Consider the following 17,416-nt stretch of genomic DNA (forward strand, 5'->3'; position numbering starts at 1 on the left):
CTCTCTTCTTTCAAGCACCAAGGAGCAGAGTTTTATAAACAGCAAAGTGTGTTAATTTAAACAAAGTATAAAAAACCAATTCTTTCTAGGTGGTAAAGCTTGGTCTGCATATTTTCATTATTACATAATGGTTACCTTTAGGTCATAAACTGTAAGGTCATAATAAGGTCACAATGAAGTGGCAAATGTAATAAGTGAGAAGAAAAGTAACTAGAGACCATACCTAAGATGATTTTTTCCATAGTTGGGTAAATGAATGTTCTTTTCGTATAGCTCATTCAGGTAGAGCTGCTTTAATATAGGTTTTCTTTTTCAACCACTCATCCATACCCTGTATTGTAAAATTTCTTTAAAATTCCTTTTTAGTGCTTTCCCTCTCTCTCTTAAGACACACAACCAAGAATTTGCTATGGCTCAAGTGGTGAGACTTAAAGATTAAAGCCATCCTTGGGGTTAGAATGTGCATGTACTCTAATATACAAAAGAAAAGAATTATGAAATAAGTCACTGTTCTGATTGTGAAGAATACATTAAAATAAACAAAGAGGAAGAAAATAATAGTAAGTACGGGCTCTGTGTTTCTAAAAGACTTATCCTTTGAACCAGGTAATGGTAAATTAATAAAAGGCATTACTAATTTTAAAAAAAGGTGTGGGATCCCTGGGTGGCGCAGCAGTTTGGCGCCTGCCTTTGGCCCAGGGCGCGATCCTGGAGACCCGGGATCGAATCCCACGTCGGGCTCCCAGTGCATGGAGCCTGCTTCTCCCTCTGCCTGTGTCTCTGCCTCTCTCTCTCTCTCTGTGTGTGACTATCATAAATAAATAAAAATTTATAAAAAAAAAAAAAGGAGTGTACCTACTACTTCACTATACAAAAGTGCAAAGTCTGTGTAGGCAGGAAATAGCTTGGGATTTTTCTATCCAAAAGTGTTGGTCAATGTGATAACTGTTTTTCATTTATATACTGTTGATACCCAAGATACAGCAAATAATGTCATCAATTTCCTACAATTACCTCATAAAGGATTCATTTGCACTAAGGGAATAAAAAGGTTGCGACAGTAGCTTCAGGATCACTCAGCAGCAAGAATCAACATTAATAACTATCCTCAGAGGCACAGAGGGAGGGAAAAAAGTCATTTACTTAACATTCTTTAATTCTTTGTGGTATAACAAGACTATGTCATGATTTAGGGTTGAAAAGCACGGTTCTTTCGCTCACGAGAAAAGCCTTTCATAATCTACACATTTTTTCTGACACTTGGAGTTATGAGACCTCAGCCAACCTTCAAATGTGGTATCCCCCTGCTGAAAGCTCTCAAACAGCCTTCAGAGGAAAAAGAAAATCCCAATGTTACTTTACTCCTGAGACTTCAATAGCCCACGCCTTACTGAATAAAGATGTTTCTTTATACAATAGTTAGATAGTGCTGAAGAAAATAACTTTTGTATGCCTATATTGTAACATAGGGTCATGTATAGCTAATTAAGCATTCTTCCTTTGGTTTGATTACATAAAGAGTTGGTTTTGTAATATAATAGCACGTGAAGGTCAGTATGGTTATGAGAGAAACCTTAGATGCTGTGACAAATCCAATAACTATCAGGGTATTTTGTTCATAAAAGTAAAGCATTTCTCAAAATATTTTGCTGATTTGTTAAGGTACCGGGAGATATTATGCTGGCTGCTGGGCTGACCTTCTACTATACAATGTCAACAGGTTTGACAACCATACAATGTCAACTATCTAGGCTGTCAACAGATTTTCTCAGAAGACAGAGATTTGTCTTTTGGAGTAAGGCAAAGACCAAAACAAGAAACTGAAAAGCTGAGGTACACAGGTATCTGAACCAAGCTGGGGAGGTGGGGGAGAAATCCCTGTCCAGGTGACCTACTTATGCACCCAGCTTCCTCGATTCAGTGTAACGCTGACACACTTTGCAGGTAAACCTCCCATCCCCAATCTAACAGTTGGACCATCTCGGCAGAAATGACTTTCCTTTCATGTTTAGGTCTCCTCTGAGTATTTAAAGCGGACAGTGATTCGCATCTTACAAGGCCAGGAATCTTTGAAAGTAACTTCAGAAAAATCTGAAAGCTACCTGAAGCTCCGGCGACAAATATAGAACTGCACTGCCCTCCAGAGGTGACTCTTTGGCAAATACTTGTCATCAGCTAAGGAAAAGACCAAGGAATTATGCTAATGTAATCCTCATTGCAATTTTACTTCTGCCATCTCAAATGTTCTTTTAAAAATATGCCTAAAAATTAGTAGCAATCTACCGTTTTTCCTTAAGTAGAATATTACATTTTCTTGGCTCTTCCCTCTCCTCTTCCTTCCTTTTGTCCTTTTTGAAAATAATATTTGCCAGAGTTTCTGTTAAATGGTAAATATTAATTTTTTATGCTAGGAGGGGCCTATTTATTCATGTACGTTTTTCAGAAAAATCAGACTAAATAGGCAGCCTAGGAAAACCTTAACAGATTGGAGAAGCTGAGAGATTACTTGAGGGCATCAAAGAAGCTCCTAAGAAACGGAATATTTTGCAGTCTAATTATATTGTCATCACTTAACTGAAACCTGAAGGGTGCCCACAGCTACTGTAAGAAATACATAAATTTAATTTATTTTGAATGCTTTTCTTCTTCAGCTTTTGTTCTCCATAGTTAGGTAAACTACTTCTGTTCTGTCTCACAGGCCACCTCAAATAAGGGATAATTCTGTGGATTGTCATTTTTCCCTTTATTCACTATCAGTTCAAAATTTTTGAGATTTAAGACAAAGCTAATAATTTCATGATAAAATTGTAATAATCAGTATGAATGACTCAAAGCACAGAAGTTAAAAGTATGAATTCTCAACCACTTAGTTGGGAAAATTAAACTTTATCTCTTTGTAGAACACATATTTATGTAGGGATTTGCAAATATTAGCTTAATCATCATAACACATTTGAGATAAGTATTATTGTTATCATTTACCTTTTACAGATAAGACACAAGAGGTTAACATTGCTCGAGATCGTGGAGCTGGGATGTGACGGAGCTGAGATTCAAACTCAAGTACTTTGACTCCTCAGTCCTGGTTCTTAACTTCTTGAACTTAAATAGTAACTTAAATACACAGATTTTTTTTTTCTCCCACATCAAAAAAAGCATTAACAAAATTTGTAAAGTTAATACTTTAAAATAAAGTTAATACTTTTCAGTTATGTTTTTTAAAAAATCCAGGGTATATAAAAACCTTTAAAAATATTAAAACCCTGGTAGGGGGAAATACTGTAAGAAAGAATGATATTGTAAATCAGTTTTTTGTGATGACTTGTAAATATTTACTAAGTCACTAATCTTTAAGTGGTGGAATGAAGAAAACATTGAAACAACATGGAAGAGCATTAACTATCTTCTCCTAAAAATAAAAGTAAAATATATAAGTAAATTAGCCATTGACTTATCAAAGTCAATATCAAAAACATATTCTAGTTTATAAATATCAAGTAATTATTTATCATTTTTCAGATAAATGTGATTGTTTTTCTGCAATAAAAAAGAAATGCAAAAAAAACATTATTGATAGTAATTACTAAATCTATTTTTTAAAAAAGACAGATAGTTAATACAAGACTTTAGGTTCAATCATAGAGGAACCATCACAAATTGACAGTCATTTAACTTAGAGAGGGATTATAAAATACACTTCAGGTTGTATTGAAAAACAATGTTCTTGTACCAAGCACAGGCTGGCCAGCTACCCAGCGGCTGGGTTCAGAAACTTAAAAGCCCCTGAGAAAGCAGCTCGGTAACAACAAAGCAAATGCAGTCAATGCCCAGTGTCGTTATGGGGATTAGATGGGGGTCACCACTTCATGGCAGCACCTGCACAGCTATGACATAAGCTTATATTCTACATAAATCATACCCCCTCTGTTTTGAAAGCAAATAATAAAAAAAAGTTGTTGTATGTCTTTTGACCCTTATTTCTGGGAAACTTAGATTTTTCCCTTATAGCTGTGGAATGTACTAACCATTCCCAGTGGAACACACTTAGAAACCCCTATCACAGAACACATGTATAAATATTCACCTTCTCACTTCCAAAGTGATTTGCATCTTAAATGTCACTAAGTTATTATTATTTTTAAGTAGGTTAAAGTGAGGAAGAATGGGAGAATGAAAAGGAAAGAAAAGCAACAGGCGAGACACCTGAAAGAGGAAATTAAAATACTAGTACTGATGAGATACATAAATGACTAGCTATTGATAAAGGGAGATGCATGTTGCAGCTGACAGTTGCTAAACACTGCTGTGCACAAATGCTGTGAACCTGGTGCACAATTAGTTCCTGGGTTCCTTTTTTTTTTTTCATGGAATCCAAATACTCAAAACTACTGCCTCCCCCAAAATATACTACTTTACAAAACTTAGCATTAACATTACTTGAGATCAACGAAATGATGTTGCTAAAACTTACTTGAGAGGACACGGTGATTGCCTTTAAATCACTATGTTACACACATGTACAATAATTTGAACAACCTATAAATCCAGTTTCCCACAGAGTAAACTTCAAAGTAGAGGATAAAAGAATACCAGATTAAAAAAAAAAAAAAAAAAAAAAAAAAACCTAGAAACCTATTGAATTAGCATTACCACGCTTACATGATAATACCAATACTACTACTACTACTACTAATGAATGATGACCAGATACACAGACCTATTGCATCATCAGGTAGATTACCTCCTAACACAGAGATAATCCTTAGTCTTGATGTGCATTCTAATGCTCTAACTTCTAAAGGGAAGAGTGAAAGAAATGTGCTGAGCATTATTAATACTGAAGACCTACTAAGTGACTGAGTAAGGGGTCTTTTAAAAACCTCTTTTGTTCTAAATATCCTATCTAGAAAGATATATTTTATTTTCTTCAAAGTGATGATATTCCTGTTTGTACAAAAAGTGAAATCCAGCAACGTACTTTTTGGTCAGAAACTTTGTTGTGAAAAATATAGTGAATACAAATGATGTTAGGATGACAGCCAAGACATCATCTATGAGGCTTTAAAGCTGTGAACATTATAAAAATACTAATATAAAGAATACCAAATATTTCCCCCCAATTCAGTGTTACATATTTAAATATTTATTGGGTCCCTGTTCTTGAGGACTTACATTATACTGGGGAGAAATAAAAAAAAATTTTAAACCCATAGTAGATGTTAGCTATTGATCTCTGCTACAGAGAAAAATATTAGCCAGCAAAGTGAAGGAGCTGTGTGTGTGTGTGTGTGTGTGTGTGTGTGTGTGTGTGTGTGTGGTGTGTGTGTGTGTGTGTAAACTCTAATATAAAGTAAACTGGTGGGAATCCCTGGGTGGCTCAGTGGCTTAGTGCCTGCCTTTGGCCCAGAGCATGATCCTGGAGTCCCAGGATCGAGTCCCATGTCGGGCTTCTGTGTGGAGCCTGCTTCTCCCTCTGCCTGTGTCTCTGCCTCTCTCTCTCTCTCTCTCTCTCTCTGTGTGTGTGTCTCTCATGAATAAATAAATAAAATCTTTAATATATATATATATATTAAACTGGTGAGGCATCTCTGGTGAGATGGGGAGAGCTGTGTGTTATACCTGATGGAAACAACAAATGGAAACATCCTAGAACATGTAAGGCATATCATGCGGCACTTTGTTGGCCTTGGTAAGGACTGAGTTTCACTAAGTGAAAAGAAAGCCATTGAGCAACCAGTATAAGTACCATATTTTCCAATTTGGGGGAAAAGTAACTGTACTTGAGCGATAGGAATAGTATATAGGACACAGTGGCCAGTATTTGGGCATGGAGACTGACATACCTGGATTAAAATAATTTCTGTTCTTCAATATCAAAGGGGAAAGATCTTGTCTTCATTATTACATCTCTCAACCTCCATTTAAATGATCATAATACCTATATTGTAGTACTACAGTAAGATTACATAACATAAACAGCACCTAATAATAAGTGTTTAATAAATAATAACTGATGTTTGAATAGTGTTGTAAGCAGCGGGAAGATGTGTTTGATGTGAACTTAGGCAGGAAATATGAAGATATTAAAAGGTCTAAAGGAAGATGGAGGGAGAATGTTGATGTTAAGACAGGCTTTGAGTCTTGAAAGATGCTAAGGGGTTCTTGAGATATAAATAAATCTCCAAAAGGTGCCAGTTCAGAACAACAGAAGTTCCTAAGGGGAGCAAATACAAATATCTAATTTGAATGACTGAATCATTATTCCTAGAGTAACGATGAATAAAAAGTGGTACTGCTCAGTAAAAATTAAGCATTTTGTAGGCCATATCTAATTCAATCCTTCCAATAGCCTATGAGTAAGATATTAAACTTCTATTTGGGGAAGGTCAAGAAAATGCCCCAAATCACACATCTAGCAGGTATGTTCACAGCCAGTCCACACTAAGTGCTCAATAAATGTTTCTCAATGAATATATGAAGCTTTACTCCAAATTCCACATCAAATTATTGATATTGCCTCTACAATTTATTAAACAGGATAAATGTTTTCCAAATTCTTCTGATGATTCAGAATCATCTAGGGTGCTTGTGTTTCCTGCCCTGTGTCCCACTGCATGACCCAGAATCCTTTATGGAGAAGTCTAGAAATCAATATTTTTAACAAGTAATCCAAGAGATTCTTATGATGTAGAGAATTTTGAAAAACACCTCACTGGATATTTACTGTATAACGGCTCTTTTCTAATCTATAACTGCCACCTAGCTCTCTTCTAAAAAGTAACAATATGTGACCCTTTCAACCCTTCACCCATTTCAAAACCCAATACTTATTAATCTCTCTACTTTGCAAAGATTGAGGACGATGAAATACAGATTTAAAAAATTTTGCAAGCTATCACCTTTGTCTAAGATCCCTTTGTTGATTTTAGCTGAATGGGAATAAACACAAAATATACATGGAAGTTGTAGTACTGTTTTTCCATTACAGGCTACAAATCCCAGCAAATGTCTAAGGAAGGATTTTCCAGTATTGAAAGTTTTTATACAGATTTCATTATAAAAAGCATCTCTCCCCTAGCCCCCTGAAGGGGGGTGGTGATCACGGTCTCATAGGAGCTAGAAACTTTTCTTCACGTTTTCTTTCTTGGTAACATAATTAAGAGTGTTGCTGAAATGAAATGCCCATTTCCGTCACTTTCGGGTAAGAGTGGGAAAACAGTCTTCATTTGGAAAGTCTTCATTATGCTTTAAAAAATACATATTGCTGTGTGTTCTGGCAACCACTGAGTGGTATGCACTCTGCAGGGCTGGTAAGTAGGATTAAGTTAGACACATTAAATTGGTGAATATATTTTTCACAAAGTTTTGTGTTCTAAAAAGAAGTTCTGTAAAATATTTATTTGATGTGGAATATCAAACAAGGACAAACAAGAACAACTTTTTTAAAACTCCCCAGCTATGGTATGATAAAGAAAATGACTGATAGGTATGACATTGTCTTTGCCAGCAGATCTTCCCCTGAATGCCATCCTCAGGAATTAGGAAAAACTGGGGAACACTGTTTAAACCTACAAAACAAAGTAAAGTGGCAGAGTGGTTGTTCTATTCTCCTTGGACCAAGAAAAAGGATATGAATGGTCATCCTCTGGCTCCCGAGAAAGTAATGGGAAACTTCCATCTTCTCTTGCTTTGAGATTTCAGTGACTATTAATGATGAGAGTCACTAATCAAACATACATACCAGTGTCTACCATATATATAAAAGATAAAAAAGTCTTCAAATCCCAGTAACCATTAGCTATTGCAAAGCAGCAACATCCTACAGATTTTAAGATGATGAAGATTCTGAATATTTGTTTACTAAAAAATACTATTTCATAGTCAAATGACTTTTTCTTTTAATAACAATAAAAGAACAATGTGAAAAATTACAACAGGTCTCAGGAAATACTCATATTCTTTTTTTAGGCCAACATAAGTAATAGGAAAAATTGAAAATTATGAAATCAGAGGTTGTGGCAGCCAACAAAAGCATGACTACAGAATCTAAAAAAGCATATGACAATATTTGAAATCTAAATATACAAATTCTCTCATAAAGAAATAGTCATAAAGATTTAATGACAATGAGTGATACTTGTTTCAAAGCACTGTCAAAGTAAATTACTCTGAAATCATCTAGTTTCACTTATTTGTAATATCATACTATCAATTTCAAAGCTTTTACAAATTCTTCTAAAATGAAAACAGTTGTTTTCTCTTTTGTTGCACAATTAATGCTATCTTGAGAGGGAGAAAGAACCTTCCTTCATTATGAACAAGAACATAACTTTTCTTCAGCAAATGATTTTTCATTAAACTAGATTAAATTTAACTTCATTAAATTAGATTTAGCATTCAGAAATTCACAATGTCTTTTTTATTTTCTCAGGTTGCACTGGTGTACTCCAGTCTCTCTAGAAAACTTTTATGAAGAGTGTGTAAGAACTTAAAACATCTAATATTAGATGTTTGCTGCCGTGTTTAGAACATAAATATTATTCTACATGAGACTTTAAGAGAAACAAGACAGAACAATTAACTAGTCTTTGGAAAAGATTCAACTCTAATGCATGCCGGGGGCCAGCAGGGGGAGTAAAACCCCCAAAATATGAATAACAGAGAAGAAAAATGCTAAATGGAGTTACAGGTGGGACAACCTGGAAAGAATCAGTCACCCAATCAAAAGAGGAGGATGGAAAGATTCTATAAGGCCTTAACCTAGAGATAAAATGATTTTGAACTATATCTCATCCACCTGGTGAAAAGTTCACCTCTTTCTACACATATTCCAGACGGCCAAATAAACTAAAGGAATTTCCTCATCAGTCCACAGACCTCAAAACCTTGTCTTTTTTTTCATCTCCTGTTAATTAATAAAGATCACAAACTGCCCTACTGCTAGCAGATAGCCATATACTTTTACTAAACAAGAATTCATTAAACTAACAATTTCTTGAATTCCACTGTCTCGTCAGCAAGGAGAGTGAGTAATGATTCCTATGTCAATGACCTCTTAATCAGGCATTTGTTCTAGTACATGAGAGAGATTGATACTTAACATGATTTGTGTGATTTAACTCTGGAAGTACAGATGAGGGGGTAACTGCCAATGGCAATGAAGACAATTTTTTGGCAATAGGCTAAAATATATTCCATGTTCATAATGTTTAATTTGAAGACATTTTATGCTAGGAACACAGCATTATCTAGAAGAAAGGAAATTCTGGCCTTTAGAAACACAGTAAGCCCTTTCAGGTCACAGAATCACCAATACATCTAATTAAAATAATACCTATCAAACCTTTCAGGAGCATCTACTACCACCTAACAGGTGTTTGCTGGCTGGTTATTCACTCAATAAGGCAGTGAAGGGTTACAAACTTCATCCTCTATTATTTGCATTAAGATGTAAGGCCATAAAAAAAAAAAAAAAAAAAAAAAAGATGTAAGCTCATCAGGTTTAAGCAGAGATGCCAGATCATCCAAGTTCTGATTATGTAAACTCTGCTGAATGACCTCACTAATTACCCTTTAATAGAAGACATTCTTCATCAAAAACGGTTATCTTTTTATGGATTTTACTTATCAACCCTCAGAAGTTGGTGAAAGAATTTTTTTCAAGTTAAAAAGAGAAAGAGTTTTGCTAGAAAATCTTCAACTGTGCAGTTAACACTGAATTTGATAAACAGTACATTCCCAGTAACAGCCACCAAAATTCCAAGTTAAATCTGTGCCCTTGGAACAACGCCAAAATGCCACAGCATATTTGCACTTTGAACAAATTGCACATTTTTAACTCCTATTTTTTTCTGCCAAAACAAAGGCTCAAATATGCAGATTCTATCCTCTCTGAAAACTTTACAATGGTAATTTTGGATGCAAAGAAAAATGCTTTCAAGACCAACAGAGTGATAGATTGATTTGCAATTTTAGTTTTAATACTACCTGAACTATTTCTGGAAATCATATGTGAAAACAGATACCATGAAACTGTCACTATTATCATCTGGCTTTGAAATCAGGCAGCTTTATTGTATCTTTCTTTGCTACTTGGCCAATATCCTTGTCCTCTCAGCCTCAATTTCTTTATCTGTCAGATGGTGGTAATAATACCTCATAGGCTTGTTGGAAGGAGTCAATGAGATAATAAATGTGTCTAACGTGGTCCCCACTACAGAGTAGCTAATCAATAAATGATACCACTACCATTATATCTTACTAGACCTTTGCACCTACTGGATTCAAGACACTAATCATGATTTGCAAAAGGAAAAAAAATTTTTAAAAAGCCATTTCTAATATTTCACTTATAATCTGAAAAACGCCCTGATTTAGGGCATTATATTAATGAGAAAACCCTATTAAGAAATTGAATATTTTCTGTCAAATCTATCATTCTTCCCCCCAAAATAATTACTCATTAAGATTCTACTAAAGGATCTTCCTCCTGAATTTTCCATGACACAAGATTTGTTCTAGTAAAAACAAATATAATTTGATCAGGACCCAAAAGAGTTGAGTTACTGAAAAAATAAAGGTTCCCCACGTTATTTCTGGATATATTTGACTACTTTATTACCTTAATGAGTATCCTATAATAAACATCATCCATTCCTACTTTTTTAAAGATTTAATTTATTTATTTGACAGAGAGAGCACAAGCAGAGGAAGCAGCAGGCATGGAGAGAGTGAGAAGCAGACTCTCAGAGCACAGAGCTGGATGCAGGGCTTGATCCCAGGACTCTGAGATCATGACCTGAGCCCAAGGTATACACTTAACCAACTGAGCCACTCAGGTACCCGCCCTGCCTCCTGTCCTATTTTTTTTTATAAAAGAATACTATACTTCTTTCTGGTGGAGGTAAATACATATATAAAGATAAATTTGTTAGAATAAAAATAATTTTTCTTAGCAATAAAGATTAGTACATATAAAATCTATGCTAAAATGGTTCTTTTATTGAATTCAAATAGAGAAAAGAGTCTTCTAGCTAGGATCAAGGTAGAAATTTATTTCTTAGGTTTTAACTTTTGCTATCTTTTTTAAAAGAATAGATTTTTGGGGCAGCCCCAGTGGCTCAGTGGTTTAGCGCCGCCTTCAGCTCAGGGTCTGATCCTGGAGATCCAGGATCAAGTCCCACATCAGGCTCCCTGCATGGAGCCTGCTTCTCCCTCTGCCTGTGTCTCTGCCTGCCTCTCTCTCTCTCTCTCTCTCTCTCTCTCTCATGAATAAATAAATTTTAAAAACTTAAAAAAAAAGAATAGATTTTAAGGGCATCTGGGTGGCTCAGTCAGTTAAGCATCTGCCTTCAGCTCAGGTTATGATCTCAGGATCCTGAGATCAAACCCTAAGTCTGACTCCCTGCTCATTGGGGAGCCTGTTTGTACCTCTCTCTCTTTGCCCCTCCTCCTGTTTATGCATGCTTTCTCTCTTTCTCAAATAAATAAATAAAATCTTTAAAGGAATATATTTTAGTCGTATTTAAAAACAAAAATGTGCAAATATTAATTTGAATTTTAGTTTTAATTTTGATTTAAGGTATAGCTCCTTCTCCTCACTGCCAATACTTTGCAGATACAGCTGAGCAACATAAACCGTACACATAGGCAATTTTTCTGTAGATAATATGAATGCTATGATGATTTGAAATGTGCCTAATATTGTTTCCATTAAATTGCATCTAATGTATTATAACTGTGCATTAAAAATTTATATGTCATAAATTCCGTTGTAGGTTTTAAATAGCAACTTACTAATTACCTTCCTTGCAAAAAGTTCGTAAGACACAAAGTATTTACTATTAAATAGCTTCTATATTTCACCTTAGGGAATGCTAAAATGTTCCCCAATGCATAACTTTAGTGACCCAAGCATTTAAAAAATGATGAGTAAGATACCAGAGAGATATGTAAATCCCAAGCTGCTGAGTTTGTTTTGGTTAAACAGCCCAACTTTTTTTTTTTTCTAAGAAAGACTGGATTAAATATGTATCTCCCTTTACAAGGGAAGACAGTATGCAATTAGAGTACAGAGATGATTCAAATCACAAACAAATGACTTGGTGAGTTGTTACTGGAAATCTTATCTGGATAAGGACTTTCATTCTTCGAAGAATATTTTGAGCTCTATATTAAGTGTCCTTGACAAAACTTCTCCCAGGAAAACCCAATTGACTATATTAATAGTTATTATGTTTTTCAAGATGTATAATTCTTCCCACTTATTCAGGAGATCCACTTAACCCTTTGCTTACAGATAACATAGATATTAAGCTTTTTAAACAGAAGTAGAAAGTAAATAAATTTCAGTGGATATGCATTTAAAATTGAGAGATTGTGTTGTTTGATTTGTAACAGAAGAGAAATGATAACAAAGGTAATTTATTAGACAGAAGCTTTCTATGTGTTTATTAAATGTTTTACAGTTATCTCATTTAAATTTCTCAACAACCTGGAAAATGGGCACAATTACAATTCTAATTTTATAAATGAGAAAATTGAGGCACATAGAGGTTGGGAAATCAGGCTTCTTAGTTAAAAAGAGAAAAATAAAAACTTAGGACATTATTCTTATGATACAAAAATTACTAGGAATCAGGGATCCCTGGGTGGCTCAGTGGTTTAGCACCTGCCTTCAGCCCAGGGTGTGATCCTAGGGTCCCAGGATCAGGTCCCACGTCAGGCTCCCTGCATGGAGCCTGCTTCTCCCTCTGCCTGTGTCTCTGCTTCTCTCTCTCTCTGTATCTCTCATGAATAAATAAATAAAATCTTTTTAAAAATTACTATGAATCATAAACTTCCATTTCCTGTCAAGATGGAATAATGGACTCTTGCACCTGAATCAACCAAACCATGGACAAAATATGTGAAACAATGGTTTTGAAACACCAGAATACAACGCAACAAAGCATAGTGATCCCTTAAGAGATGCAAAATATACAAAGTAGGTCAAAAGACTGCACAACTTCATGTCTTGAAAGGGTTTTTGGTAATGGTACAGTGAGTGGAAAACCAGAAAGAACTCAGCAGGATCCCTCAGGTTAAGAGAATAAGCTGAAAGTCTGAACACAGCAAAGTATTCATAGGAGAGAGTACTAGAAATAAGAGTGTAGCACCAAGCAACAGAAAGAATTCCAGAGCTATAAAGAAAGACTTCTCTTAAATAATCAGTAATTTCAGTACATATGTGTAAGGAAACCACTACAAAAGATTAGAAGAAAGAGTACCCAACAGTCACAAAGGACTAGAAACAGTGCTTATTTTTACCAACTAGAGAGGAAAGTCTCATGAATAAAGGGGAATTGAATATAGTAAACTGAAGGGGCTTCCCACAAAAGTGAGAAACAATAAGCCATAGACAGCACTACTCCAGTCATGTCTAATTGGAACCAAAAGGATAAAACTGTTTTAAATAACTGTGTCCTTGAATGAAGTTCAAGAATACTTAGAAGAATACAAAAAAATATTCAGCATTCAAGAAGGTAAAACATACAATGTTTGGCATATAACAAAAATATGACCCCAACTAAGGAGAAAGGTCAACCAAAACAGACTCAAAACTAATAGATGCTTTAACCAGAAAAAAAAAAGCACCATATTAAGACAGTTATGAAATGGTATTCCATCTGTTCAAAAAATTAAGTAATGACACAAAGATGTTTAAAAAAGTGAAAGTTCTAGAAATGGAAACTACAATGTGTCAGATGAACAATACATTGGATGGGACTAACAGCTGATTACACATTTCAGAAAAAAGTATGAGCAGACTTGCAGATGTTGCAGTAGAATCTACCAAAATGAAACACATAAAGAAAAGAGACTTTTTAAAAAATAACAGACTCATCAAGATGTGGATCATTTCACATGGCTAAAGTACATGTATTTGAAACGCCCAAAGGATGGATGATATTTGAAGAAAAAATGCCCCCCGAAGTGTCCTTATTTGATAGAAAACATACCCTCGCAGATCCAATAAGTTCAATGAACACAGAATAGAAAAAACATGAATAAAACTAGGCCAAAGAATATTATAATCAAATTTTCACAAAATATAATAAAAGGAATAAAAATCTTAAAAATAAGCTAAGGGGTACAAGAAATGGGAAGATGGGGAGAAGACTCAATTAAAGTACAGAGGAACAAAGGTAAGAATTACGACAGAAAAAAAAAAAGAATTATGACAGCATACTTCATGCTAGAAACACTGTAACCAAGAAGATAATGGAGCAACATCTTTAAAGTACTGATAGAAAAATAATATCAACATGGAATTCTATATCCAGCCAAAACATATTTCAATATTGAAAGTAAAATAAAGACTTCAGACATAAAACACTGAAAGAAGTCATCACCAGCACATCTGTACTTCAAGAAATGTTAAAGTCCTTCCCATATAAGGAAAATGATATCAGATGAAAAAATCTGATGATTTACACAAAGGAGTGAAAAGCATTACATGGAAAAATAGAAATTTTTCTTATTATTTAAATTTATTTAAAAATAATCTAATGTTTAAACAAAACTCATAACAATGCAGTACAGGGCTTATAACTAATGTACAAGTAAAATCTAGGACAATAATATAATGGTAGGAAGAGGTAAACACAAGTATACTTTTTTTTTAATTTTTATTTATTTATGATAGTCACAGAGAGAGAGAGAGAGAGGCAGAGACACAGGCAGAGGGAGAAGCAGGCTCCATGCACCGGGAGCCCGATGTGGGATTCGATCCCGGGTCTCCAGGATCGCGCCCTGGGCCAAAGGCAGGTGCCAAAATGCTGCGCCACCCAGGGATCCCCACAAGTATACTTTTGATAAAGTTCTCATACTATACATGGAATGGTATAATATTATAGGAACATAGCCTATGATAAATTAAAGATGCGTATTACAAACCATAAAGTAGAGCTAAATAACAGAGTTGTAGACGACAAACTACAGATGAGAAAAAATGGAGTCATTTTAAAAATTCAATTATTCAAAAATAAGGTACTAAAGAAAAGAAATAAAGAAGAGATAGAAAAAAAAGCAAATAAATAGCAAGGTGATATATTTACACCTAACCATATCAATAATCACACTAAATGTAAACTGTCAAACACTCTGATTAAAAAGGAAATCTTACCAGATTGAATACAAATCAAAGTTCAACTATATGCTGTATACAAGATATTTATTATAAATATGACACAAATAGGCTAAAAGTAAAAGGATTGGAAAATATATACTAAGATTAATCAAAAGACAGTTGTGTCAAAAGCAGATTTCAGAGCAAAAACTACTACTAAAGATAAAAACTGTCATTTCATGATAGTGAAATCAATTCATCAATAGCATATATTAATCCTAAATATTTATGTACCTAATATTAGAGCTTCTAAATAGAGGGAAAAAAAGCTAATAGAATTTCAAGAAGAAATAGACAAATCCACAATTATAATAGGAGATTTCAATGCTCTTCCTTCAATAATTGATAAATAGAAAAATCATTAAAAATATACAAGATCTGAATAGCACTATCAACAAACTTGACTTTATTAATATTTAAAGAAAACTAAACATTTATGTGTAGAATACACATTTTCTTCGAGTACATATGAAACATTTGCTTATGAATGTGGTACCACATTTTGTGTCACAGGACAAATCTCAGTATATTTAAAAGGATTCAATTTATTCAAGTTATATTCTGACTCAAATTTAATAAATTAGAAATGACTAACAGAAAGATATCTGGGAAAATACTCAAATATTTGGAAAATAAAGCATTTATGAATGATCCACGGGGCAAATAATAAATCAAAAGGGAAATTAGAAAGTATTCTGTGACATCAAAAGCAAAGATAATATAAACTAAAATAAACAAGGGTGACTTCATCAAATTAAATAGCATCAAATTAAATAAATAAATAATTTTATTAAATTAAATAAAAAAGGCAACCATTTTATGGAATCTGAGAAAATACTTGCAAAATAACATATCTGATAAGGAGTTAACATCCAAAATATATAAGGAACTCCTACAACTCAACAGCAAAAGTACAAAGAACCCAACTTTTAAATGGACAAATAGCCTGAAGAGACATTTTTCTGAAGAAGATATATAAATGGTCAACAGGTTCATGAAAAAGTGTTCCACATCACTAATTATTAGCGAAATGCAAACCAAAACCACCCTGAGATATCACCTCACATCTGTTAGAATGGTTATGATAAAAAAGACAAGGGATAACAAACGCTGGTGAGTGGGTGGAGAAAGGACAACACTGTACTCTGTTGATGGGAATGTAAACTGGTAGAGTCTCTAAGGAAAACAGTATAGAGGTTCCTCAAGAAATTGAAAATAGAACTATCTATGATTTGGCAAATGAACCTGAAGGGCATTAGGCTAAGTGAAATAAATCAGAGAAAGACAAACACTACGTAGTATTACTTCCACGTGGAGGAAAGAAAGACAAACCCATAATAGTTCCCTGGGACTGAGGTCTAGGAGGAGGATAAGGAAAGGGCAATAAAAGAGTAGTAACTTTTGGATCCCTGGGTGGCGCAGTGGTTTGGCGCCTGCCTTTGGCCCAGGGCACGATCCTGGAGACCCGGGATCGAATCCCACGTCAGGCTCCCGGTGCGTGGAGCCTGCTTCTCCCTCTGCCTGTGTCTCTGCCTCTCTCTCTCTCTCTGTGACTATCATAAATAAATAAAAAATTTAAAAAAAAAAAAAAAAGAGTAGTAACTTTTAGTTTTGATATATTGTTGTAAGATGAATAAGATCTCAGGACCTAATGTATAACATGTTGACTACAGTTGATAACACTATGTCATAATATTGAAATTTGGTGAGAATAAAACTCAAATGTTTTCAGGAAAAAATGGTAAATATGTGAGGTGAGAGATGCATTAATTAATCACATCAACAGGAAGAATTCTTTCTCAATGTATATGTATATGAAATCATCATGGTATATACACTTTTAAAAAAAGAAGCTATTCTAAACCAAATGAAAATGAGAACATAACATATCAACATCTGTGGAATGTAGCTAAGGCAGTATTAGTAATATTTAAGAGAAAATACATATAATTGAAAGCAGAAAGATTTCACATCAATTACCTCAGCTTCCACATTAAGAAACTAGAAAAAGAGGAACAAATCAAACCCAAAGCAAGTAGAAGAAAGGTAATAATGAAGATTAGAGTGGAAATCAAAGGAACAGAAAATAGTAGAATAATTCAGACTACTGATGAAGCCAAAAGCTGATTATTTAAGATTTATAATACTGATAAACTTCTAGCTAGACTGATGATGAAAAAAAGAGAAAAGATATTAATTACTAATATCAGGAATGAAATCTGTGACATCACTACAGAGTCTACAGAT

At 34.3% G+C, this 17,416-nt stretch overlaps 1 protein-coding gene and 1 long non-coding RNA gene across 9 annotated transcripts in view; one reads left to right on the plus strand and one right to left on the minus strand.

Moving 5' to 3' along the window:
* Positions 1-17,416, minus strand: part of HDAC9 (histone deacetylase 9) — a 1,013,161-nt gene that overhangs the window by 666,517 nt on the left and 329,228 nt on the right. The gene's annotated exons all lie outside the window — the stretch shown is intronic.
* LOC144288323 (uncharacterized) lies at positions 186-8,927 on the plus strand. Of its 2 annotated transcripts, XR_013356279.1 has the most exons (5): positions 186-248; positions 367-560; positions 1,663-1,841; positions 2,013-2,205; positions 8,432-8,927. It is a non-coding gene; the product is annotated as an uncharacterized LOC144288323 (long non-coding RNA). The 2 variants fall into 2 exon arrangements; XR_013356278.1 differs by having other exon boundaries at positions 212-560.

The sequence above is a fragment of the Canis aureus genome, chromosome 18 (assembly GCF_053574225.1).
Source record: "Canis aureus isolate CA01 chromosome 18, VMU_Caureus_v.1.0, whole genome shotgun sequence".
Taxonomy (NCBI): Eukaryota; Metazoa; Chordata; class Mammalia; order Carnivora; family Canidae; genus Canis; species Canis aureus.